A 26053-nucleotide genomic window follows, 5' to 3' on the forward strand; every position below is an offset into this window, starting at 1 on the left:
TGAAGATAGTTTCAATATGAGGCTTCCTCACTGTATACTCTTGTTAATAAATACCTTTTTTATCTCAAAACAGAACATGTTTACTTTGACTAAATAAAAGTGCACAATTGTAACATTCAGAATGATTGTGTTTCAGTATGGTAGGCATGTAGTGTAAAAGTGCACATTTTCTGCAGCCGTGTAGCCTGAGAGGTTGGCCTCTAAGGCAAGCAAGAATATGGCCCTACCTGCCCAAACATTGTGGGTACTATAAAGCCTTAATTGTGTTGTACAGGGCATCTCACATGCCAGGGTCCAAGAGCCATTGCACTAATGATAGCTACACTGCTTAATGTCTGGATACAAATTAAGCTACCAGAATATCCATGCCACACAGGCTTTTGTAAGACAACATGGCTCCACCTAGCAGGTTAACAAAGAATCGTCCCTTGGATTGGGTGTTGTCTGTTGAGTTACAGATTGAAATGCTATGCATAAGCAATAGTTTTGCTGGTCTAAGCCAAATTGTGTCACAAACTGCTGTATTAAGTTTTGAAAATCACTGTAAACTGCAGGGATCCAACCACTTTGTTTCTGCAGAGTCCTGCAGCTCAGCCTTTAACCTCTTATCTTGCAGGAAAAATATTGACAAAAGAGCTTTTGCAGTAGCATAGTGGTCCTCGTAGTGACAATATGGGATAACAATGAGAGCATCCTGTTAAAATGTCCTCTGGCACAGCCCTATATAATTTTAATTGAAGTGATCTGTATTATATGCTTAAACCCAGATTTGCCTTCTCCAGCAGACCCTCAAAACTCTTACTGTTCAAGGTTTCATCCGCTCTATGAAATAAGTGGTGTAACATTAGCCCCTGCAGCCCCTGTTGTGGGGGGGGGGGGCACCCTAGCTCCAGATGGCCCCCTCCGGCACTGTTCTCAGGCTGCAGGCCACTGGTCGGAGAGCTCCTGACTAGGTGCGGAGTGCAGGGCCCCCCTGCATATACTTTGCAGGGGGGCCCCCTCAAGTTTTGTTAAGCCACTGGTCACGCCATTAACAATGCTAGGTCAATGAATCAGGTAGAGGTGCCACCAGGTTTCTAATGCTTATACAGGCCTAGCAGGCTGCTGTTCACATTGTTCAGGTTTTTACAACCTTTAACTCTGGCAAGAGTGTCGTGACCACCTTCCAGAGGGTGCAGGGGACAGGGCAATCCCAAAGCATGTGTAACATGTCGGCCTCAGAAGTGCGGCAGTGTGGACAGTCGGGTGATGCTGCAGGGTACATTGTGTGTCGTATATCACCCTTTCCGATCAGTCTCGACTGCAGTGCTCTTGATGGGCATGGATGGCCAAATCCATATGAGTGTTCCTCTGGCATAGCCCGAGAATGCCGTGCTATAGCATTTGCCCCTCCACCGATTTTGGATCTGGAGGTCTTTGTCTTTGGTGACATGTGTCTCTTGCAAATATACAATGTGGGCCCCTCTCCTCTAAACTTATTAGAGAACCGAGTGGCGCTTTTTTGCCGAGCCCATCCCACTGACGTTCCTGGTTAGAAACAATAACTTAGCCATTCAGGGTTTGCAATCAAACTGTCGCGGGTGGAATGAGTTTAAGGCTTTTGCCTCCGAGCACATGGCTTAATGCTTCGAGGTATAGACTACGCATTTGGGGCCCGATGTAGGTAAGTTCATTTTTCCGGTTCTTAAATACCGAATCATACCGAATCGGTATTTATGAATCGGAAAACTGAATGTAGCTAAAAAATCGGTAAAAAATACCGAATCGTTAACAATCTGAATCCACACACGGTAAATACCGATTCGGTAATCTCCGAATCGGTAATATCCGATTCGGTATCACCCATTCAACCCTATGGGCCTCCAGGCCCATAGGAATGAATGGGAGATACCGAATCGGATATTACCGATTCGGAGATTACCGAATCAGTATTTACCGAATCGGTAAAATCCGATCTCGAAAATTCGAATAGAAGACATGTGAGCCAGTTAACCAATCAGGGACACCCACCATACCCCACAACAAAGCAACTGAGAAAACAACCAATCAGATGCAAGTACCACACCCCAGTACCTGGAGGTGGCCACACCCATGCAGGTACAGAGCCACAGAACTGTTTGGAGAGCTGGAGGGGAGACAGAGGAGCAGGCTGCACTGAGCCCAGCAGAGCATCACCATGGAGTCCCAGGAAGGCCAGAAGGATGGAGGTGATAGACAAAGGAAGCTAAAATTCAGCACAACTGAGCTCCAGGTGTTGGTGGAGGAGGTAGTGCAGCAGCATTACAGCCAGCTTTTTGGGCGACAGTCCCTGCAAGTAGCAGAGTCTGTTAAAATAAACACCTGGCTGGCAATCCAGAGCAAAGTAAATGCCCTAGGGGTCACACACCGGGAAATTGAAGATATCAAAAAAAGGTGGTATGATCTGAGGATCACCATCCAAAAGAAGATTGCAACCCAGAGGAAAGAATCCTCAGTCACAGGTGGAGGGAAGAGCCGTGCACCAAACCTCACTGAACTGGAGCAGCTGGTGGAATCCACCATGGAGCCGGAATGCATACACGGGATTGGGGATGCTGACAGCTCAGCCAGAGCTGCAAGAAAGAAAGGTAAGATGCATGGACATGAATCCCCACCCATTCCCTGGCCCCTTCCCCAATGTGGGTGACTGTATCACAATCCAGAACACATGTCAGTACTCACCTGCAATGCATCATGGTAGTCGTAGTCATAGGAACATACATCAAAGCAGCCAACTCAGAATTCAGCATGCCATGCCACACTCCCCATCAACAAGCAATTGAGGCTTAGGAAATTTTGTGATAGGAATGTGTTTAATGATGACACAAAGGTGATCATAGTCCATTTCTGTGCACCAGCAACGGCTGCGAGGGAGAAGCCTTCAGACACATCAGGACCCAGCACAGTCCCTGAGGACACTTGCACAGCACAGGCACCCACAGCATTGGAGGAAGACACCACAGCACAGCCACTGTCACCCCTGCTGTTTGTGACACAGACTCCGGAAGCACCTGCAGTTGCCACAACACCAACCTCATGGTCCTCTGTGCATGTGAGGCCAAGGAGGCAGGATGTTCCACCACTCAGGATCCTAGAAAGCTCTGATGAGGAAGAGGTGGAGGCTCACACACCTAGCACTCCACCACTGGCTGGCAACGCGGGAGCAACAGGGGTCATCAGGATCTGTGCGTGCAAGTGTCCGTGGTCGTAGGGCACGTGAGCAAGACGAGGGGCAGGATATGCAGGAGGTCTTTGCTGGTTTGGAAACTACTATGGTGAAGATCCAGCGCATACAGGCCAAAGGGATCATGGCAGTGCACAGACAGGTGCGCATCCTGAACAGCAGGATGTCAAACATTGATCGGGGGATATGCTCCATGGCCCTAGGAATGGAGACCATGGCAGAGGGGGTGAGGGAAATTGGTGTGCGCATGGGTTCCCTCTGTGACATGCTGGAGAGTGACCAGACAGAAAGGCGCAGGAATAGGCACGAACTTAAGCAGCAGAATAAGGCCATCAACTGGCTGGCAACTGCAACCACCCTGCTATGCCGCCGGTCAGTGAACATGCAGACTGACATTGTGCACTGCTGCAGTGACTTGTCCAGGGGGATGGGGAGAGTGACCTCTGCTATGGAGGTACTGCTGACACAGCAGACAGCCGCTGCTGGTAACACATGTGTCGGGGACACAGAGGGGTCCACAAGCAGGAGTGGATCCAGCACGCCTGTACAGGACGTTCGTCGGAGCAGCAGGCTCCATGCAGAAGACCCTGGTACCACTGCGCAAGTTGACTCCTGCCCCGTAGCGCCCACACCATATTGCGTAAGCGCAGGCATTAACAAATAATCCTGAACACAGGATGTAGTGTAGTTCCTATATTCCCAATAGGCTCTGCGCATTGGAATAATATCTTCAATAGTATAGACGTAGGACAGAGGTTAACTAGGTCTTCTACTGTCGATATTAGACTTAAGTTTTGTGTGCCAGCTAGCTCAGAGTTCACTAGAAACTTTCTCGAATAGGCGAGGAGGAGTTTAACCTCCCTGGATAGACAAGAAGGGATTTAGTTTCTGACAACCATAGAACATGACAACTTTGCTCTCCCTAATCAAGAGTATATCTCTAGAGTCGTGTGAAAACAAAAGACAACTATTTTACTCAGTCAGTACGTGCATACTTAGTTCCACCAGATTGTAGAGAAAGAAGAGATGGGCGTGTTCAATAAAAGGTGTTATTTATTGATCAGTCTCTTTTTCTCATACAAGAGAAATGAATCGCTACAGTTGCAATACTTAAGGTTAAGTAAAGTGCATACAGTAAAAGCAGGATTATAAAATAATACTGTAAAAGCATTGATATGGTTTCTTATCCATATGATACTTTAAAATGGATAAAAGATATACATACATATATACATTGACTAATCGTACTCAACTGGTGCTTCTAACTACGCCTACCCCGGTGTACCTGACCTAAGCCTAATAGGTGGGAGGGAGTAAGTAAGTAGCAGTTTAAGTTAAGTTTGTTTTGCCAAGAATCTGACTCAAGAATTCTCTGTAAGGGGTTAGTCAGTTCAGTACCTGGGATTTAGAAGGCAGGAGATCTGGTATCTCTTTCTCAGGACTCGGTATCCCAGTCACCCGCGAAGGTGGGCTGGAAACGCTGGAGGCTGGATTTCTCGGCAAGAGAAAAGGCAGCGGTTTTCCTCAGCGCGTCAAAAGGGGAGGGGCAGCGTCCGTGGGCTCTCGCATCAGCTGGGCTCTCCGGCAAGTAGTCGTTGCTCCAAGCTCATCACCACCGTGTCTTTACTTAGGGCAGTGTCGGTATATTTATACCTGAGAGGTGCCGGGTTTGACGTAAGGATGGACATAAGACGTCAATTAAGAACTGGTCGTTCTTACATTCTTTGCAGGAGTTCTCGAACGAAATCAAAACAATAGCAGCCGGGATTTCCCAGGTTTGCTGGAGGCTTGGTTTGTTTAGAGAACTCGGTGTGCTTTCTATGGGGCTGGAGGAATAGTGCTTGCTTAATGTGACAGCATGCGCTATGACTAATTTATGAAACTGGTTTCTGTGCCGTTGTATGGATATTAGTGATTTTTAACCGGACAAGGGTCAGAAATTGGAGTATCGATACAGGTCCCTAGATAAACACACTACACCCACTCCACGAATTCATGTCCATATTTACTAACCTAATCAATAGTAAACATAACTAATAGTGCATGTGTATACCGAACCACCCCAAAATACATTTTTTGCATTTGAAAATAGGCATATTCGAAATACACGAAAATGAGTATAGGTACTGTATGCATTCAAGCAGTGTAATCATTCAAAAAAAGATGCACAATTTATCTCAGCATGAACAATTTGCGAAAATAACACATGAAATGGCTCTTAATACAGAAGAAAAAGGTGCGAGACCACTCCATCACATATAAACACAATTACTTGTAAATACGCTAGAGGCTGAGGTAATGTATTGTCTCTAGAGTTCCTAAAAATAGAAGCTCTGTTCTCTTAGAATAGTTCTACTTTAAGCAGAAGATAAGTGCCAAAAGGTAAATATTTTGGGTTTGGGAAAAAGTTTTCGTTTTCAGGGGAAGAAGGAAAAAATTGACAGTAGCTTTGTTTTTAAAACCGAAGGCCAAATTCAGAGTTCAGGGAACGCTGTGTGCAATCTTGCTTAAAGTCATTCTCTCTGTTCTGGTGAAAACATCATTTCAGACAGACTCTCGAAAAAACAGTCTACCGCTTCTGGTGAAAGTTCGACCAAGTTGGAAAATGTCGCTACCATGCAGTCATGCGCATGTTCGCTTTCAGTGATGTTTTGATCAGCACTGCTTACAGAAGGCCGTACCTGGTTGATGCTGCTTTCATCCTGTACTTCACTACCCTTCAATCGTAGTGGTGAAGTCTCCACGAATGCCGTCATCAAGATAGGTAGCCTCTGGGGACAGCACAATGCATGAGCCTTTACTTGACCCAACAAAGTATCTGCATCCATTGGTACTTCTGATTGTAGTGTAAGACATGTGTCCAACACGCATTCCTCGCCGCATAGCATGCATCTCAATACAGGTAAGACACAATTCTGCCATATGGGTCTGAACGAAAGAAACCAGGTCATATTTAGATCTCTTAGCCGGGCTAATCCAAGGACTTTAGTTATGCGGTCCCGATAGCGTATAGCTAGGATCGTTTCTTCCATTGTTGCTGGAGTCTTGTCTGTGACATGGCTTGCCATAACGAAGCAAGAGTAGCAAAAATAGTATGCCTGCTACGAGTCCCAACAGGAGAGGAAGTCCGCCAAAGATGGAATGGACGAAGTTTGGAAAAATACCCAGGACTGCTTTGAATGGGGTTAACAGTCCCGAAAAAACGGTCTTAAATACACTTGCGATACCATTTGTATCAGAAATATTTAAGATTTCGTTTAGCATTTCTGCGAAGTGTAGGGGGCAATTTGTTGATAACAATGCATGTATCTCTCCTGTTGTCCTTGCAACTTGGAGATCATACGTTTCTTTTGATGACGTCAAGCGAACTGGCGTCTGTAGGAGCACAGTCTTCATTCTGCTTAAAGTATCAATTCGAATAGAAGAGATTTTCAAACTGGGCCAAATTTTTCCCTCCCTGTCTGGAGTGTCATTTGGAAACAATACTCGCTCACAGCAAATGACCATGGAAGTCACGCTTACTAGATAAGGTTTTCCTGGCAGTAAGCCACAACATCTGTGATCTACAATTAGAATGTAACTCCCGTTAGAAAGTCTTCTAAAGAATGGTTCTATTTTTGTTGCAGGTGTGCCGAGCTGGTGACATGAAAGGTTATTTGACGTCCCTTCACAGGCCCCATGTAAACTTATACCCTGACACAGAAGTATACCACTTAGTGATTTTTCACAATTATTACCACTAAGAAATACACTTTGTCCTTTATTACTGTAACATGTGTGTGTATAAGGTAAGTTCCATGTTGACTTAATGTATCCTTTACCCAACCTTTCATACTGGCCTGCCTGTATATATTTTTGGCAGTATCGAAACTGGAAAGTCGTTATCGGAATAGTTATAATCCCATGTATTATCCATTCAATGACAGGTCGTTCTGACATTGTCAATGGTAATCTCTCAAGTTTTTCAATGCTCAGAATTGTATACTCTGCACCCTTTTGTGCCAAGCTGATTTGAGTATCAGTAAGGTTAAAGATAGTGAATAGTGACGTTGTGTTGATTAAACGCCAAGGCACGTAGCCTGAGCGCAGATTTTGTAACGTCCAGCCAAGCTGTACAATAGAACGCAGTTGTGACTGACCATGTTGCAACATCAGTAAGTCTTGCTCTATTATATCGATTGCAGATGATACAATACTGTCCAGTGAATATATTCTGGAAGACAGAGTCATTAACCCATTGTCTACAACAGAAAGCGATTTTTCCAAATTAACACGGTCAATTTCCCGTATTTTTTCTGCTGTCTCAATTTGAGCTACTTTCCAAGCTTCGTTGTAAGCTGCATATATAGAGGCCGCTATGAAACGTTTTTGACGCTGTTTGCATGGTCCCTTAAGGAAATCACGCAAGTCAGCACCTTCTTTAAGTAAAGTCAAGTGTTGCTTAATTTCAACCAGTGTGGATGTCTGTAGCCATTCAAGGCAGAGTTTCCCTACACTGTAAGTAGTTACTATCCCTGGATGTTGTCTCTGGGAGTATCTAAGGTCTGGCCTGGTCAATGTGAAACCCTGTTTTTTGTGCAGGAATCTATCTTGACAGTTATTTTTGTCTGTGGGCCAGATCAACCATTTTTTCCAATCAGGATGTGTTCTGTTTTGGTTCAAAATATGGGATACGTCTATCTCAACATCTGTAGTGCTATTACTGTCAGGTGTTGGTTTTGGAATAGACTGTTTGTTTAAGTCTTTAATTTTGGCTAGGCCAAGACAGGTTGTCTGTTGAATTGTATCATTCAAAAATATAATTTGTTCTGGGATCATGCAGGCTCTAAACAATGATTCTATACCTTGCACTTGCCAATCTTTTGTACCCCAGATCGTTTTTGTTTCAATATTATTGTTCCAGAAATCAAAACCAAATGTTTTCATTTTTTCAAAAAATGTCTCTGAATAGATTAATTTTGTGTTTTTAAGCATGTTTTTCATTCCTGTCTTATTTAACAGTTTAAAATAAAACGTTTCTGCATCACTTGTGTTAAACCCTGAGAAGTATGAAAATTTTTCATAAAATGTTTTTGAACTTCCTTTTGGTGGAGTTGCACAATGTTCCCATTGGTTATAATTTAAAACATTTCTAGGTTGAGCTGATTTATGGAGATAATGGTTACCATAGTGGTTATAACAATACATCTGGTCATAATTAGATGAACCTTGTAAATAATCATGTCCTGTAAATTTAGCTGACATCACTAGATCTGACATCATATCATTAATACTGTCAAAGTCCCAATCAGCGAATGTGCTTGGTTTTACAAAGTCACTTAATGAAATCTTGAATTGATGAGGATACTTCAGGAGCTCGACCGGACCATAGATTTCGTGATCAGTTTTGTCACTGATTACTGACTTGACATTGTCACCATTGTCAAATTCACCAGCTTTTGCAAGAGGGGTTACCTGGGTTTCTAGCCCCGTGCGAGACATTTTTATCGGGAGACCTTGGGGAATGCTGGGTGGGAGGTAATTTGTGTGAGCCCAGTGATGCCACGCTTTCCCACACTAAAACGTGTGAAAACATTGATTTTTTTCCAGCTAAAAATGAGGTTTGCAAGGGATTCTGGGTAAAGGAACGTTGGAGGATCCACGCAAGCCATACCTCCTTGCAAGCCCCCGGGTGTCTACTTTTCAGAAATGTGTGGGTTTGGTAGGTTTCCCTAGATGGCTGTCTCGCACGGGGCCAAAAACCCAGGTAACCCCTCTTGCAAAAGCTAGTGGACTTGACATTGTCACCATTGTCAAATTCACCAGCTTTTGCAAGAGGGGTTACCTGGGTTTCTGGCCCCGTGCGAGACAGCCATCTATGGAAACCTAACAAACCCACACATTTCTGAAAAGTAGACACCCGGGGGCTTCCAAGGAGGTATGGCTTGCGTGGATCCTCCAACGTTCCTTTACCCAGAATCCCTTGCAAACCTCAATTTTAGCAGAAAAAAATCTATTTTTTCACACGTTGTAGTGTGGGAAAGCGTGGCATCACTGGGCTCACACAAATTACCTCCCACCCAGCGTTCCCCCAGGTGTTGCTTAATTTCAACCAGTGTGGATGTCTGTAGCCATTCAAGGCAGAGTTTCCCTACACTGTAAGTAGTTACTATCCCTGGATGTTGTCTCTGGGAGTATCTAAGGTCTGGCCTGGTCAATGTGAACCCCTGTTTTTTGTGCAGGAATCTATCTTGACAGTTATTTGTGTCTGTGGGCCAGATCAACCATTTTTTCCAATCAGGATGTGTTCTGTTTTGGTTCAAAATATGGGATACGTCTATCTCAACATCTGTAGTGCTATTACTGTCGGGTGTTGGTTTTGGAATAGACGGTTTATTTAAGTCTTTAATTTTGGCTAGGCCAAGACAGGTTGTCTGTTGAACTGTATCATTCAAAAATATAATTTGTTCTGGGATCATGCAGGCTCTAAACAATGATTCTATACCTTGCACTTGCCAATCTTTTGTACCCCAGATCGTTTTTGTTTCAATATTATTGTTCCAGAAATCAAAACCAAATGTTTTCATTTTTTCAAAAAATGTCTCTGAATAGATTAATTTTGTGTTTGTAAGCATGTTTTTCATTCCAGTCTTATTTAACAGTTTAAAATAAAACGTTTCTGCATCACTTGTGTTAAACCCTGAGAAGTATGAACATTTTTCATAAAATGTTTTTGAACTTCCTTTTGGTGGAGTTGCACAATGTTCCCATTGGTTATAATTTAAAACATTTCTAGGTTGAGCTGATTTATGGAGATAATGGTTACCATAGTGGTTATAACAATACATCTGGTCATAATTAGATGAACCTTGTAAATAATCATGTCCTGTAAATTTAGCTGACATCACTAGATCTGACATCATATCATTAATACTGTCAAAGTCCCAATCAGCGAATGTGCTTGGTTTTACAAAGTCACTTAATGAAATCTTGAATTGATGAGGATACTTCAGGAGCTCGACCGGACCATAGATTTCGTGATCAGTTTTGTCACTGATTACTGACTTGACATTGTCACCATTGTCAAATTCACCAGCTTTTGCAAGAGGGGTTACCTGGGTTTCTGGCCCCGTGTGAGACATTTTTATCGGGAGACCTTGGGGAACGCTGGGTGGGAGGTAATTTGTGTGAGCCCAGTGATGCCACGCTTTCCCACACTAAAACGTGTGAAAACATTGATTTTTTTCCAGCTAAAAATGAGGTTTGCAAGGGATTCTGGGTAAAGGAACGTTGGAGGATCCACGCAAGCCATACCTCCTTGCAAGCCCCCGGGTGTCTACTTTTCAGAAATGTGTGGGTTTGGTAGGTTTCCCTAGATGGCTGTCTCGCACGGGGCCAGAAACCCAGGTAACCCCTCTTGCAAAAGCTAGTGGACTTGACATTGTCACCATTGTCAAATTCACCAGCTTTTGCAAGAGGGGTTACCTGGGTTTCTGGCCCCGTGCGAGACAGCCATCTATGGAAACCTAACAAACCCACACATTTCTGAAAAGTAGACACCCGGGGGCTTCCAAGGAGGTATGGCTTGCGTGGATCCTCCAACGTTCCTTTACCCAGAATCCCTTGCAAACCTCAATTTTAGCAGAAAAAAATCATTTTTTTCACACGTTGTAGTGTGGGAAAGCGTGGCATCACTGGGCTCACACAAATTACCTCCCACCCAGCGTTCCCCCAGGTGTTGCTTAATTTCAACCAGTGTGGATGTCTGTAGCCATTCAAGGCAGAGTTTCCCTACACTGTAAGTAGTTACTATCCCTGGATGTTGTCTCTGGGAGTATCTAAGGTCTGGCCTGGTCAATGTGAACCCCTGTTTTTTGTGCAGGAATCTATCTTGACAGTTATTTGTGTCTGTGGGCCAGATCAACCATTTTTTCCAATCAGGATGTGTTCTGTTTTGGTTCAAAATATGGGATACGTCTATCTCAACATCTGTAGTGCTATTACTGTCGGGCGTTGGTTTTGGAATAGACGGTTTGTTTAAGTCTTTAATTTTGGCTAGGCCAAGACAGGTTGTCTGTTGAACTGTATCATTCAAAAATATAATTTGTTCTGGGATCATGCAGGCTCTAAACAATGATTCTATACCTTGCACTTGCCAATCTTTTGTACCCCAGATCGTTTTTGTTTCAATATTATTGTTCCAGAAATCAAAACCAAATGTTTTCATTTTTTCAAAAAATGTCTCTGAATAGATTAATTTTGTGTTTGTAAGCATGTTTTTCATTCCTGTCTTATTTAACAGTTTAAAATAAAACGTTTCTGCATCACTTGTGTTAAACCCTGAGAAGTATGAAAATTTTTCATAAAATGTTTTTGAACTTCCTTTTGGTGGAGTTGCACAATGTTCCCATTGGTTATAATTTAAAACATTTCTAGGTTGAGCTGATTTATGGAGATAATGGTTACCATAGTGGTTATAACAATACATCTGGTCATAATTAGATGAACCTTGTAAATAATCATGTCCTGTAAATTTAGCTGACATCACTAGATCTGACATCATATCATTAATACTGTCAAAGTCCCAATCAGCGAATGTGCTTGGTTTTACAAAGTCACTTAATGAAATCTTGAATTGATGAGGATACTTCAGGAGCTCGACCGGACCATAGATTTCGTAATCAGTTTTGTCACTGATTACTGACTTGACATTGTCACCATTGTCAAATTCACCAGCTTTTGCAAGAGGGGTTACCTGGGTTTCTGGCCCCGTGCGAGACATTTTTATCGGGAGACCTTGGGGAACGCTGGGTGGGAGGTAATTTGTGTGAGCCCAGTGATGCCACGCTTTCCCACACTAAAACGTGTGAAAACATTGATTTTTTTCCAGCTAAAAATGAGGTTTGCAAGGGATTCTGGGTAAAGGAACGTTGGAGGATCCACGCAAGCCATACCTCCTTGCAAGCCCCCGGGTGTCTACTTTTCAGAAATGTGTGGGTTTGGTAGGTTTCCCTAGATGGCTGTCTCGCACGGGGCCAAAAACCCAGGTAACACCTCTTGCAAAAGCTGGTGGACTTGACATTGTCACCATTGTCAAATTCACCAGCTTTTGCAAGAGGGGTTACCTGGGTTTCTGGCCCCGTGCGAGACAGCCATCTATGGAAACCTAACAAACCCACACATTTCTGAAAAGTAGACACCCGGGGGCTTCCAAGGAGGTATGGCTTGCGTGGATCCTCCAACGTTCCTTTACCCAGAATCCCTTGCAAACCTCAATTTTAGCAGAAAAAAATAATTTTTTTCACACGTTGTAGTGTGGGAAAGCGTGGCATCACTGGGCTCACACAAATTACCTCCCACCCAGCGTTTCCTCAGGTCTCCCGATAAAAACGGTACCTCACTTGCGTGGGTAGCCATAGTGGCTGCAACAGGAAAAGGTCCAAAACGTACGGTGGTGAATTTAAAATACCCTGAAGCAATATAACTTTGATTTGGGGGGGGGGGGCACCTGAGTTTTTGGCCCGAGGCTGGGAGGTATTCTTTGGAAAGTAGCAAACCCAAACAGTTCTGAAAACTAGACACCCGGGAGAGTCCAGGGAGGTATGGCATGCGTGGGTCCCCCAATGTTTTGCTACCCAGAACTCCTTGCAAACCTTAAAATTAGGTAAAAATAGCACTTTTCCAAACTTTTTGGCGTGGGATCGCCGTGCCGGCAAAAATGTCCTACCACCCTGCGTTCCCCTTGTTCTCCCGAGTAAAAGGATACCTCACTTGTGTGGGTGCCCCAAAGCAGAACACGCCAAAAATGAATTTTGAAAAAAGTAGTATTTAGTCGTATTTAAGTTTTACAAATTAAGCCCCCCAGCCTGAGTCACATGCCTTGGGCCCACCCACACAAGTGAGGTATCATTTTACTCGGGAGAACAAGGGAAACGCTGGGTGGTAGGACATTTGTGCCGGCAGCGAGATCCCACCCAAAAAAGTACAGAAAAGTGGGTTTTTTGACCAAAATTTAAGGTTTGCAGGGGTTTCTGGGTAGGAAAACATTGGGGGACCCACGCATGCCATACCTCCCTGGACTCCCCCAGGTGTCTAGTTCTCAGAACTGTTTGGGTTTGGTAGTTTCCAAAGATGCCCGCCAAGCCCCGGGCCAAAAGCTCAGGTGACCCCCTCAAAAAATAAGATTATTTGGCTAAAGGTAATTTTTTGGTCTCCACAGTAAGAATTGGGCCTTTTCCTAAAGCAGCCACTATGCCTACCCACGCAAGTGAGGTGCCATTTTTATCGGGAGACCTTGGGAACGCTGGGTGGGAGGTAATTTGTGTGAGCCCAGTGATGCCACGCTTTCCCACACTAAAACGTGTGAAAAAACTGATTTTTTTCCAGCTAAAAATTAGGTTTGCAAGGGATTCTGGGTAAAGGAACGTTGGAGGATCCACGCAAGCCATACCTCCTTGGAAGCCCCCGGGTGTCTACTTTTCAGAAATGTGTGGGTTTGGTAGGTTTCCCTAGAAGGCTGTCTCGCACGGGGCCAAAAACCCAGGTAACCCCTCTTGCAAAAGCTGGTGGACTTGACATTGTCACCATTGTCAAATTCACCAGCTTTTGCAAGAGGGGTTACCTGGGTATCTGGCCCCGTGCGAGACAGCCATCTATGGAAACCTACCAAACCCACACATTTCTGAAAAGTAGACACCCTGGGGCTTCCAAGGAGGTATGGCTTGCGTAGATCCTCCAACGTTCCTTTACCCAGAATCCCTTGCAAACCTCAATTTTAGCAGAAAGAAATCAATTTTTTCACACGTTGTAGTGTGGGAAAGCGTGGCATCACTGGGCTCACACAAATTACCTCCCACCCAGCGTTTCCCCAGGTCTCCCGATAAAAACGGTACCTCACTTGCGTGGGTAGCCATAGTGGCTGCAACAGGAAAAGGTCCAAATCGTACGGTGGTGAATTTAAAATACCCTGAAGCAATATAACTTTGATTTTGGGGGGGGAGGCACCTGAGTTTTTGGCCGGGGGCTGGGTGGTATTCTTTGGAAAGTAGCAAACCCAAACAGTTCTGAAAACTAGACACCCGGGAGAGTCCAGGGAGGTATGGCATGCGTGGGTCCCCCAATGTTTTCCTACCCAGAACTCCTTGCAAACCTTAAAATTAGGTAAAAATAGCACTTTTCCAAACTTTTTGGCGTGGGATCGCCGTGCCGGCAAAAATGTCCTACCACCCTGCGTTCCCCTTGTTCTCCCGAGTAAAATGATACCACACCTTAACAGAGTTACTCAAAAGTCAAACATTCAAGCACGGCTATCTATTCCTCAAAGACACACACATACAGGTTGGATTTGGCACGAGGGCGAGTGATGGTTTAGTACATAAAATTTTATTAACAAGATTTTTCAAAAAAATGAAATGCTCTGTCAATAAATAAATGCATAAAAACCGAACCAGTGACTCTCAACTCGTGAGCTGTAAAGCCACGACAAGGCACCAACCGTTTTACAGGCTATTCACGCACCTTTCATACCTGATACAAACCAGACCATTGACACCATCCGAATGGAAAAGCAACACCTAACAACAATCACAATAAGGGACAAGGTACACCCTACTGCAGAAAGAGAAAAAAAACAACTATTACTGCACACCCATCTAATCCGCAAGCACACACACATACTGGTACGATTTGGCACGAGGGTGAGTGATGATTCAGTACATACAATTGGATACGCAAGTAATTTCATCAAAAATGAAATACACTGCGTATAATTGAAAGTATGATAAACTGAACCACTGACTCACAGCTCGTGAGCTGTAAAGCCACGTCAAGGCACCAACCTCTTTACAGGCCATTCATACACCTTTCGTACGCGTGACACATACAAAACATTCATACCGCCAGCCGCGGACCCATCGCATTTAAACACTCACACCAGCAAACAGCGCCATTCAAGGGCCCATCACTTTCACACGCCCACATTTCTGACACTGCAACTACACAAAATGATGGACTGTGTGGAGTGTCACTCAACTAGCAGTGTGTGTAGTGACCAACAGAAAGTAACTACTCACACACCGCCTGCCGAGCGCCAGTCCACCCACACCACCATCCAAGCACCAGACCATGCACACCGCCAGCCAAACACCACTCAGCGCACACCGACAGCCAAGTACCACTCCACACACACCACCAGCCAAGCCTCACTCCACGCACACCACCAGCCAAGCGCCACTCCACAAACACAACACCAGCCAAGCACCACTCCGTGCACAGACAGCCAAGTACCACTCCACGCACACCGTCCAGCCAAGCGCCACTCCACACACACCGCCAGCCAAGCACCACTCCACACACACCGCCAGCCAAGCACCACTCCGTGCACAGACAGCCAAGTACCACTCCATGCACACCACCAGCCAAGCGCCCCTCCACACACACCACCAGCCAAGCACCACTCCACAAACACAACACCAGCCAAGCACCACTCCACAAACACAACACCAGCCAAGCACCACTCCGTGCAGAGACAGCCAAGTACCACTCCACGCACACCACCAGCCAAGCGCCACTCCACACACACGACCAGCCAAGCGCCACTCAACACATACCACCAGCCAAGCATAACTCCACACACACCGCCAGCCAAGCACCACTCCACGAACACCACCAGCCAAAGACAAATCCAAACACAACACCAGGCAAGCGCAAGAGCACGCACACCGCCAACCAAACACCAGACCACGCACACCGCCAGTCAAGCACCAGTCCGCAGACACCGCCAGACAAGCACAAGTCCACAGACACCGGCAGCCAAGCGCCAAACCATGCACACAGTCAGACAATGGACACTACACGCAAACCAACATCATACTTTAGTTTTTTTTTTAAATAAAAGAGAAACAAAAACAAATTGCAAATTGATACAAATCTACTAACTCGACAACTAAATCTAAAAAAACTACACAAATACAAACTTTGAAACTGAACAATAAGTTTTACAGAATAAAGACCAACCAGTTCACTTTACCACTCATTGATACTCCCGAAAATTCTTTTGCGTGTGGTACAATCTAAAACAAGCAGGTACACACAGCCCGGGGTTTGAAGGGCAGTCGGGGCAGTACATGCGAACCTCCTTCCGCAAACCTCTTCGCCAACAGACTCTACATCTCCGACTGGGAAAGTCTTTTGAGGTTGTAGGAGGAATTGTATCAGGAAAGTGGCGATCTTTCAATCTGGCAACATCCTCCGCCACTCCAACTCTAGGAACACTTGCCTGTTCCACTAAAACAAGGCTGCCTATTACAGACTCCTGAAACTTTACAAAAGTCATCTTTGACTGGGGACAAGATTTCTGGAACACAACAAAAGCATTAAAGGTTGCCAAGTGGAAAAGATGGATAGCCAACTTCTTGTACCAAATGTAAGCCTTACGAAGAGCAGCATACGGTTCCAACCTCTGATCTACTCTGTCAACACCACCCATGTACTTATTGTAGTGCAGTATGCACACAGGTTTGCGCACTTCTGCAACCTGACCCCAAACAGTCACCGGTTCAGTGCTTTCATCATGTACTGTAGTCAACATGTAGACATCTCTCCTGTCCGAAAACTTCACAGCTAGAAGCTCCTCACAACGCAATGCACTGCACTGTCCCCGAGCAAGCTTTCGACAAACAAGTTCTTTTGGGAAACCTTTACGGTTTGAGCGGATTGTGCCACAAGCAACAGTGTCCACTTTGGCCAATTCCCTGAACAACCGCACACCAGTGTAGAAGTTATCGACATACAAATGATGGCCTTTGTTAAACAATCCACGACCAAGTTCCCACACAATTTTCTCAGTCACTCCAAAAGTCGACGGACAACCAGCGGGGTTAATCCTGGATTCCTTACCAGTGTACACCCTGAAATTAGAGACATATCCAGTCTCACTGTCACACAGCATATACAGTTTGATTCCATAGCGTGCCCTCTTACTAGGAATGTATTGCCGAAATACCAAGCGGCCCTTGATCAACAGCAAAGACTCATCCACTGCAATTTCTTTCCCAGGATAAAAGATCTCAGAAAATCGATCAACCAAATGATCAATGACAGGCCGAATCTTGAAAAGACGGTCACAATCAGGGTGATCTCATGGCAAAGCAAGACTATTGTCAACAAAATGCATCATCCGCAGCAGAAGCAAATACCTACCACGACTCATGACTGCCGGAAATATAGCTGTTGCCATCAAGGGACTAGTAAACCAATATGAAGCCATTGATGGTTTCCTAAGCAAGCCCATCAAAAAAGTTAAACCCAAAAACTTTTTCATCTCCTCCAAATTTGTGGGAGTCCACCGGGTAGCTCTAGCGTGGGGCTTAAGGCTGGCACTGTTCACCCTCAAAAAAAATTCAGCATACAAATTAGTCTGCTCTACAATCTCTGCCAAAAACACATCATCCATAAACAACTTGAAAAAATCAATAGGCAAAAAGTTTTCAGTGTTCACCCTACACCCTGGAACACCAGTAAATTCAGGCAATGCCGGCTGCACCATGCCTGGTGCAACCCAGAGGTCAGAACTTTCATCGTCAAGTCTTGCAGCCGCAGGCCGCCGCCCAGCTGCCTCTTGTCTCACTACACCAACTGGAAGTCTAGCAGCCCCAGGCTGCAGCCCAGATGTCTCTTGCCGCACTATTGGCACAGCAATGTCCTCCGCAACCACAGGCACAACAATGTCCTCCCCAACCACAACCACAGCAATGTCCTCCCCAACCACAGGCACATCATCCACACCAAAAGTAGCTTCATCAGCACTCAAAGTGTCTTCATCATCAGATGAAGCCATGTGTAGAGAAAACTCACTACCTGAATCTTCACCTCCTACCTCTGGCTCAGAATCAGAGTCAGACTCTGGACCATGGTCAGAGGAAGAATCAAAAAGCATTCCAACAACTTGCTGAGCAGTAATCCGGCGGCTAGCCATTATCCTTACAAATAAAGGAGTCTGCACAAACAACTCAACAACCCCAACACTGCGCAAAGTAAGATAAAAAATGTAAGACTTTTTCACAAAAAACTATATTTAGAAAAAATGTACAATTCACTTACAAGACACAACTACACTCACCAGCACCTACTCTGCAAAGACACAGCAAATAGGCAACGATATCCCACTAGAAAGAAGAAAAAAAAACTTACATCTACAGAAGGACACATCAAAAACAAATGCAAAACATGTTTTACAATCACAACAAACAGAAACAAAACATACTCGTATTACTACACACTTTGCAAAATAAACAATTAAATTACAATTGAACAAAATAAAGGTCTATTACCAAACACATGCAACTACAGAAACAGCAGAACAACAGAACCACCAGTAACAGAACCGCACACTGCAACAATCTAAAGAGAAAAAAAAAACAATACACATTAGAAGAAACAAAAACAACACACATTACAACAGGCTATGTCACAGGGTATGTCACAAATGGGGTGTCTGTCCCCAAGGGGGGAAGATTATAAATCATTATAAACGTGGGCCCCCTGGAAGCAACCCTACGGAGGGCAGAGAGGCCAAATAAAGACACGGCAGAACATACTGAAAACAAATGGGCCCAAGGAAGCAACCCTTGGCCAAGGGGTCGCTCCCTATAAAAAAAAATAACCCTGGAGTCTAGTGGGCTTTTCTATTCCCCCCCCTGGGTCCAGAAATGGTAAAAAAAACAGCCAATCTGCCCCCAGGGGGGGCAGAAAAGTCTATAAAAAAATTAGGGCCACTAGGAAGCGACCCTTCCCCAAGGGGTCGCTTCCTTTTCAAATCCAAACAAATCCCTGGTGACTAGTGGGCTTTTCTGCCCCCCCTGGGTGCAGATCAGCCAAAAAAAACGCCGATCTGCCCCAGGGGGGGCAGAAAAGTCTGAAAAATATTACATCCCCCTAAGGAAGCGACCCTTGCCCAAGGGGTCGCTTCCTTTATAAATATAAATCAATCCCAGGTGTCTAGTGGGCTTTTCTGCCCCCCCTGGGTCCAGATGCGGCCCAAAAAAATGGCCGATCTGCCCCCAGGGGGGGCATAAAAGTCTAAAAAAATATTAGGGCCACTAGGAAGCGACCCTTACCCAAGGGGTCGCTTCCTTTTCAAATAAAAAACAAATCCCTGGTGACTAGTGGGCTTTTCTGCTCCCCCTGGGTGCAGATCGGCCGAAAAAACGGCCAATCTGCCCCAGGGGGGGCAGAAAAGTCTGAAAAATATTTTATCCCCCTAAGGAAGCGACCCTTGCCCAAGGGGTCGCTTCCTTTATAAATAAAAATCAATCCCTGGTGTCTAGTGGGCTTTTCTCCCCCCCTGGGTGCAGATCGGCCAAACAAAACGGCCGATCTGCCCCAGGGGGGGCAGAAAAGTCTGAAAATATTCATGCCTCAAAAGGAAGCGACCCTTGCCCAAGGGGTCGCTTCCTCGACAAATAAATATGGCCAAATATCAATCCCTGGTGTCTAGTGGGCTTTTCTGCCCCCGCCTGGGTGCAGATCGGCCAAAAAAAGGCCGATCTGCCCCAGGGGGGGCAGAAAAGTCTGAGAACCATTATAGCCCCCAAAGGAAGCGACCCTTGCCCAAGGGGTCGCTTCCTGCACAAATATTTATGGCCAAATACAATCCCTGGTGTCTAGTGGGGCATTCCTGGTGCACGATCGCGACGCTGTGCGCAATCGTGCACCAGGAATGCCCTGCATTGGGACATCAGGGGAGAGGAAACACAGTTTCCCCCCCCCCGATGCCTCAAGGCACCGAAAACCGCCCCCCCCGCCCCACCGGAGCACAAAACACGAACCTCTTTGCTGGACGCGCTGGAAAGAAATGGCTTCCAGCGCGTCCAGCGCTTCCTGATGACGTCGGCGCGCGCTGTGCGCGCTGACGTCACCAGGAAGCGTGGGGGGCCAGGGGGTGGCAGCGGAAAGTCTTCCGCTGCCACTCCTGCAAAAAAACACAAGATCGCTGCACAGGGGGGGGGGGAGCGCCAGCCCTCCCCCCTAGGGCTGTACTGATGACGGAACGGTTCCGTCATCAGCACAGCCCAACCGATGCTGATGACGGAACCGCTCCGTCATCAGCATCAAAGGGGTTAACAATCGCGCACGCAGCACTGTAAGCTTGTTTACCCCCAACTGCGGGTTGTGCTGATCCGTCCGTATATATTATACAGCCGTAATGTTCTAGAGGCAGGATTTCGGTCGGCAGAGTACATTCAAATTCATATTGGAGAAATTCTTGTGTTTTTAAATTAGGGTCAAATTCGTATACCACGTCTGTAGCTGCAAGAGAATTAGCCCACTGAATCCATCTCGGATAAAGTGCTTTAGCATTCGGAATGCTTGCCTTTGTTACTGCCTCCAGGGCTGGTATTGGTGTTACGATGATTATTCGTTTACCTTGTGCTAGGGCTCTTTCTTTCGCTACAGAAGTCTGTACCGCGGTTAGAATTTTTTCCGTTTGGCTAAATTTCATTTCAGCTTTTGTGTACAGATGTGATTTGTATGCTATTGGTACTGTTTCTCCCTCATTAGAGGTTAGGTATGTGAATCCGCATCTTCCTGGGATGACTCGAATCACAAGGTTGCGTGTGTTATCGCGTGTTTGCAGTTTTGTTTTAACTAACATGTCTGTTTGTAAAGATCTCAAAATTTCTGTGTGTTTTTGAGTCCAATTGATCGTTTTAAAATCTGGTCTTATTAGGTCATAGAGAGGTTTAACTCTCTCTGCATAATTTAGAATGTAAGTTCTTCCGAAATTCAGGAAACCTAGAATTGATTGTACGTTTTTCAGCGTTCTTGGTGCTTGGATTACAGCGCATTTCTCTAAGAAATTGTCAGCCAGGCTTTTGCCTTCACTTGATAATTCATATCCTAAAAACAGGACAGTTAGATGGGCAATTCTTGACTTTTTGAAGTTGAATTTGTAACCCTCTGCTGCCAACCCAAGTATTATGGTGTTCACTCTTTTCAAGTGAGTATCCAAGTCATCATCTGTTAGATAGATGTCATCGACATAAGATAATGCCTCATCATCATATATTTGTAGTAACTCTGTTACTCTCGCTGAGAATATTCCTGGGCTGTTCTTGAACCCCTGTGGCAAATGACAGAAATTTTCTGTGAGCCATTTATTGAGAAAGCGGTCAAATATCTGCTTTCTGGTGCTATATTTTGACAAAAGAATCCATTAGAGATGTCTAATCTTGTTTTGTATTTTTTACGCACTATGCTATTCATTAGTGCTGCACTGTGTGAGTTTTGTACTGCAAAAGTTTTGCAACATGAGTTTAGTTGTCTGTAGTCCAAAACTAGACGATATGAATTGTCTGGCTTGGAGACAGGAAACAAAGGATTGTTCATTTGTGAGGTGCAAGTTTCAATCACCCCCTGGTATTCAAGTTGATCTAAGATCTCCCTGACCTGTTTTTTAGCTTCTTGCTTACTCGGGTACTGCCTTTGTGCAGTTGGTTGAGATTTTAACTGGATTTTGTGAGGAGGTGAGTCCTCATCCCATCCTACGTGGTTTTTATATAATGCAGGAGCTTGGGCTACTGCCCACTTTCTTGCAAGTGTATATTTTCTATGTATTGGAACGTGATTTGAGAAGGCAGGCATAATCATTTCTTCGCCATGAGGGCACTCCCTGACAAACTCTGGTGGCCAGTCTTTTTCAGCTAAAAGGATGTCATAGCCTTTGGAGAGGTTATCCCAAAATAGACCCCTTATTTTCCTAGTCTTATCTCCCTCTATACGTAATGTTATTTCATATATTTTATGAGGTTTGCTAACTCTGGTATCTGCAGTTTCCACCTGAATATATTCATTTGTGTCCACTGTCTCCAGATGATTCATCAGGATCTTGCGAGCTATGCTCACTTCTCCAGTATTTGGGGTGTCTTTCATAGATTCACATGCCTGAATCATTCCCCGTCGTCGGAGTAGGAGTCCCACGGTATATAAAAAAGCAGTAATAAGCCATTTGTACATAGCAAATAACAGTTACCATAAACCAGGAAGTGAAGTAGCCTCAGCTACCAATGAAAAAACTTCCACATTAGTGACCATCCAAGTCATTATGTTAGACCAAACTGCAGCCAATCAGGCCACAGCTCCCACCTAGGTATTCTCCCCAGAGACCCAGGCTGTCAGATTTTTTACCGCACGTCGTGTGATAGGGAGTCTCTCTGAGCTCTGCTCAGTTTTTTCTTCTACTTTGAAAGTTTGAAAGTTTCTTTCTTTCCAACATGTCCACATCTAAGTCCCTTTTCAGGGCTTGTGACTCTTGTGGCAAGGCAAGGCTCTTCAAGGAAGACCCTCATTCTCTCTGCATATACTGCTTGTATCCAGACCATCAGGCTAAGGAGTGCAAGATTTGTCGCACTTTTCCAACAAAAACCCTCAGGGACAGAGAGGGTCGCCTCCTACTATGGATACAACGGAATAAGGACAAGGACTTGCCACTCTCTGAGGTAGGAAGTTTGGCCTCTATGTCTTCTATGGGATCTAGGAAGAGAATAGCTGAGGGTACAGTAACTACCCCTAAGGCTAAGGTGGCGAAACAGGCCCAGCACACGCTCGCTGCTGAGGAACCTTCGACTTCTAAAGTGAAGAAAGCCTGTCAAAAATCTGTCAAACAGCCTGTCATTAAAAAGACTGTCCCTTTATTGTCACCTCAGAGGCCTACAACCAAGGCAGCAGCTTCTCTGCCGGTTTCCTGTCAGACTGCCACTACAATGACTTCTACTGTGACCTATTCCTCACCAAAGCCCTCTTTGGTGGTGTCCTCAGTGTCCTCACCTACTTATGTGCATGTTCAAATTCGTCCCATCTCGTCGACGAAGAAAGTTTCACCTACCATCGACGAGCCTCCGTCGACGAAGCCCTCCTCAGCGTCGAAAAATCCCTTCCCGTCGACGACGACACTACCGTCGACGAAGAAAGCCTTGCCGTCGACGGCTTCACCGTCGACGAAGCACCCGTCGACGGACTCATCGTCGACGAGGAAGACTCCGTCGACGATCCTACCGTCGACGAAGAAGACACCGTCGACGGCCCCGTCGACGAAGTCGTCGACGACGGCCTCGTCGACGAAGAAGATAACGCCGTCGACGGCCCCGTCGACGACGGCCTCGTCGACGAAGAAGATAACGCCGTCGACGGCCCCGTCGACGGCCCCGTCGACGAAGATAAATGTTCCATCGACGACGAAAGGTGTTCCGTCGACGACGACGACGTCGACTTCGAAAAATGGATCGTCGACGAGACCTCTCCAGCCACTGTCGTCGACGGCGAGTTCGTCTCTCACAGCAAAGTCAATGCCACAGGACCTCTCGGTGGCCCAAGGGAATCCTATGACGCCAAAACTGTCAACTTGCACAGATCTTCAAGTATGGTCTGCAAAGAGCAACCCCATATCGTTGCCTTCTCCAGCCACCACTGCGGCGATTCTACGACGCCCATCAGAGTCTGCATGTATGTCACCACTCACGATGCCAGACAGGCTCTTGGATTCTGACGAGGACTCTGCTGGAGACTTATTTCCGGCAGCTACGAGTCCATCTGACTTGCTCATACACGTTAAGGAACAGGAGGAAGAGGAGCAGGTGACGCAACACACAGGGTTGGATCCTGCACCCCCATCAGGGACACAAATGCCCATGGAATTATTTAGAAATTTAATGTCCATGTTGGATGATTACTATCAACGTTTTCCGCCCTCGGAATCGGGCGAATCACACATCACTTCCCCCCCGCCTAGAGGAACTCCGCATTCAGTCCCTCCTAACATGGAAGAATCGGTACATGCCCCATCCATGCCGGTACCATCTAATCAACCGGTGGATGACAATTCTGAAGAGGAGGCTCAGGAAGAAGGAGAATTGGATAACTCGGATTCGTCGGAGTATGAGGATTATCAAGCTGACTCCCCTGCTCCAGATGAACAGCCAAAGGCTGAATCACCACCGGTGGATATTGCAAATTTCCATAGGATTATGGATAACGCTACCAAACGATTTCTCATTACCATGGAGACAAAACAGGATGATTGTTTCCTGTATGATTTCAAAAATCTGTCCCAAAGACAGAGCTGGTCGATACCGATCATAGAGTTTATTTGGAAAGAAGGTCTAAAGATCATGGCCACTCCAAACTCTTTACCTCCAGTTTTGCCACGAGTGGATAAAAAATACAGAGCGCCTGCTTCTTCTCCGGCTTGCCTGATTGGACAGGCCAAGACAGACTCAGTTATTGCACAAGCAGCTCAAAAAAGGGCGAAAAACCCATCATCTCAAATCTCCACGCCTACAGACAGAGACGGAAGACGACTCGATACCATTGGCAAAAAAGTTTCCACGATTGCAGCAACCACAGTAAGGGTTGCTAATTCTATGGCGATTCTTGGCCGATACGATAGGCAAATGTGGTCTGACATTTCGCCTTATATTAAGAAACTGCCTGAACCGGACCGGTCTGAGGCTATCAAAATTTTACAAGAAGGAGAGTGTGCGTCGTCCGAGATCATTGACGCTGCAGTGGATGTAGCAGCTACAGGCTTCAGACAATTGGCAGGAGCCGCAGTCCTTCGGAGAGAAGGATGGTTGAAATCTACATCCTTTAGACATGAAGTACAGTCCAAGGTCTTAAATATGGCTTATGATGGCGAGTTTCTATTCGGCTCGCACGTGGATGAGGCTTTGCAGGCCATCAAAAAGGATACTGAAACTGCACGATCTTTGGGCACTCTGCAGTTTCGAAAATCTTCCTTTCGTGGCGCAAGAGGAAGGGGAAATTTCTCCAATAGAGGAGGATATTACCAACAGCGCAACTACACCACTTCTCAAAACACACAGAGGTACCAGCCATATAAGCAACAGCCTTATGGCCAAAGACGTAACTCTTACACACAGCCCCGAGGAAAAGCAACATATCGCGGAAGAGATAACACCAACAAGAAGTGAGGTTCACTTCCTGCCGCCAAAGTGTCCCCGCCAAAAACGAATTGGAGGAAGAATATCCCAACATTACTCAAAATGGTCCAAGATTACTACAGACAAATGGGTGCTGGATGTGGTATCCAAGGGACACATTTTAGAATTTGTAAAAACCCCTCCAAATTCTCCTCCAAAAGGGCCGCCCCCAGCACATCTCAAGGAGCTCTTCATCCAAATCAATTCCATGATTCGAAAAGGGGCAATCGAGAGAGTCCCTCGACACCAGAGAGGGACAGGTTTTTACTCTCGTTTTTTCTTGATACGCAAAAAATCAGGGGAATGGCGCCCAATCCTCGATTTGCGTGCCCTGAACAAATTCATCAAAAAATTGACGTTCAGAATGTTAACACTCCAGGAGATCCTACAGTTTTTGGCAGAAGGGGACCACTTGGCAACACTCGACCTTCAGGATGCCTACTTCCACGTCCCTATCTTCCCCAGACACAGGAAGTTCCTAAGGTTCAGAGTGGCTGGCAGGGATTTCCAATTCAAGGTGCTTCCCTTTGGACTACGTTCAGCCCCGAGGGTATTCACGAAAATGCTAGCACCCGTAGCGGCGCACCTACGATTGCAGGGAATTCAAATATACCCTTATCTGGACGATTGCCTTATCAAGGCCAATTCCTACGCCACAGCAAACGACCATGTCCAAAAATGCCTTTGCCTGTTTCAAAGCCTGGGGTTTTCAGTGAACTTCGAGAAATCAGATCTAATTCCATCTCAAAGAAAGTCCTTCTTAGGAGCAACGCTGGATTCCAAGCTCGCCCAGGTCTTCATTTCAAACGAAAGGCAGAAAAAGATCAGAACGATGGCAACCACACTCCTCAGAAAGGAGTACGTTTCTGTTCGGAGA

This window comes from Lissotriton helveticus, chromosome 6, assembly GCF_964261635.1.
Source record: "Lissotriton helveticus chromosome 6, aLisHel1.1, whole genome shotgun sequence".
In the NCBI taxonomy this organism is placed as follows: domain Eukaryota; kingdom Metazoa; phylum Chordata; class Amphibia; order Caudata; family Salamandridae; genus Lissotriton; species Lissotriton helveticus.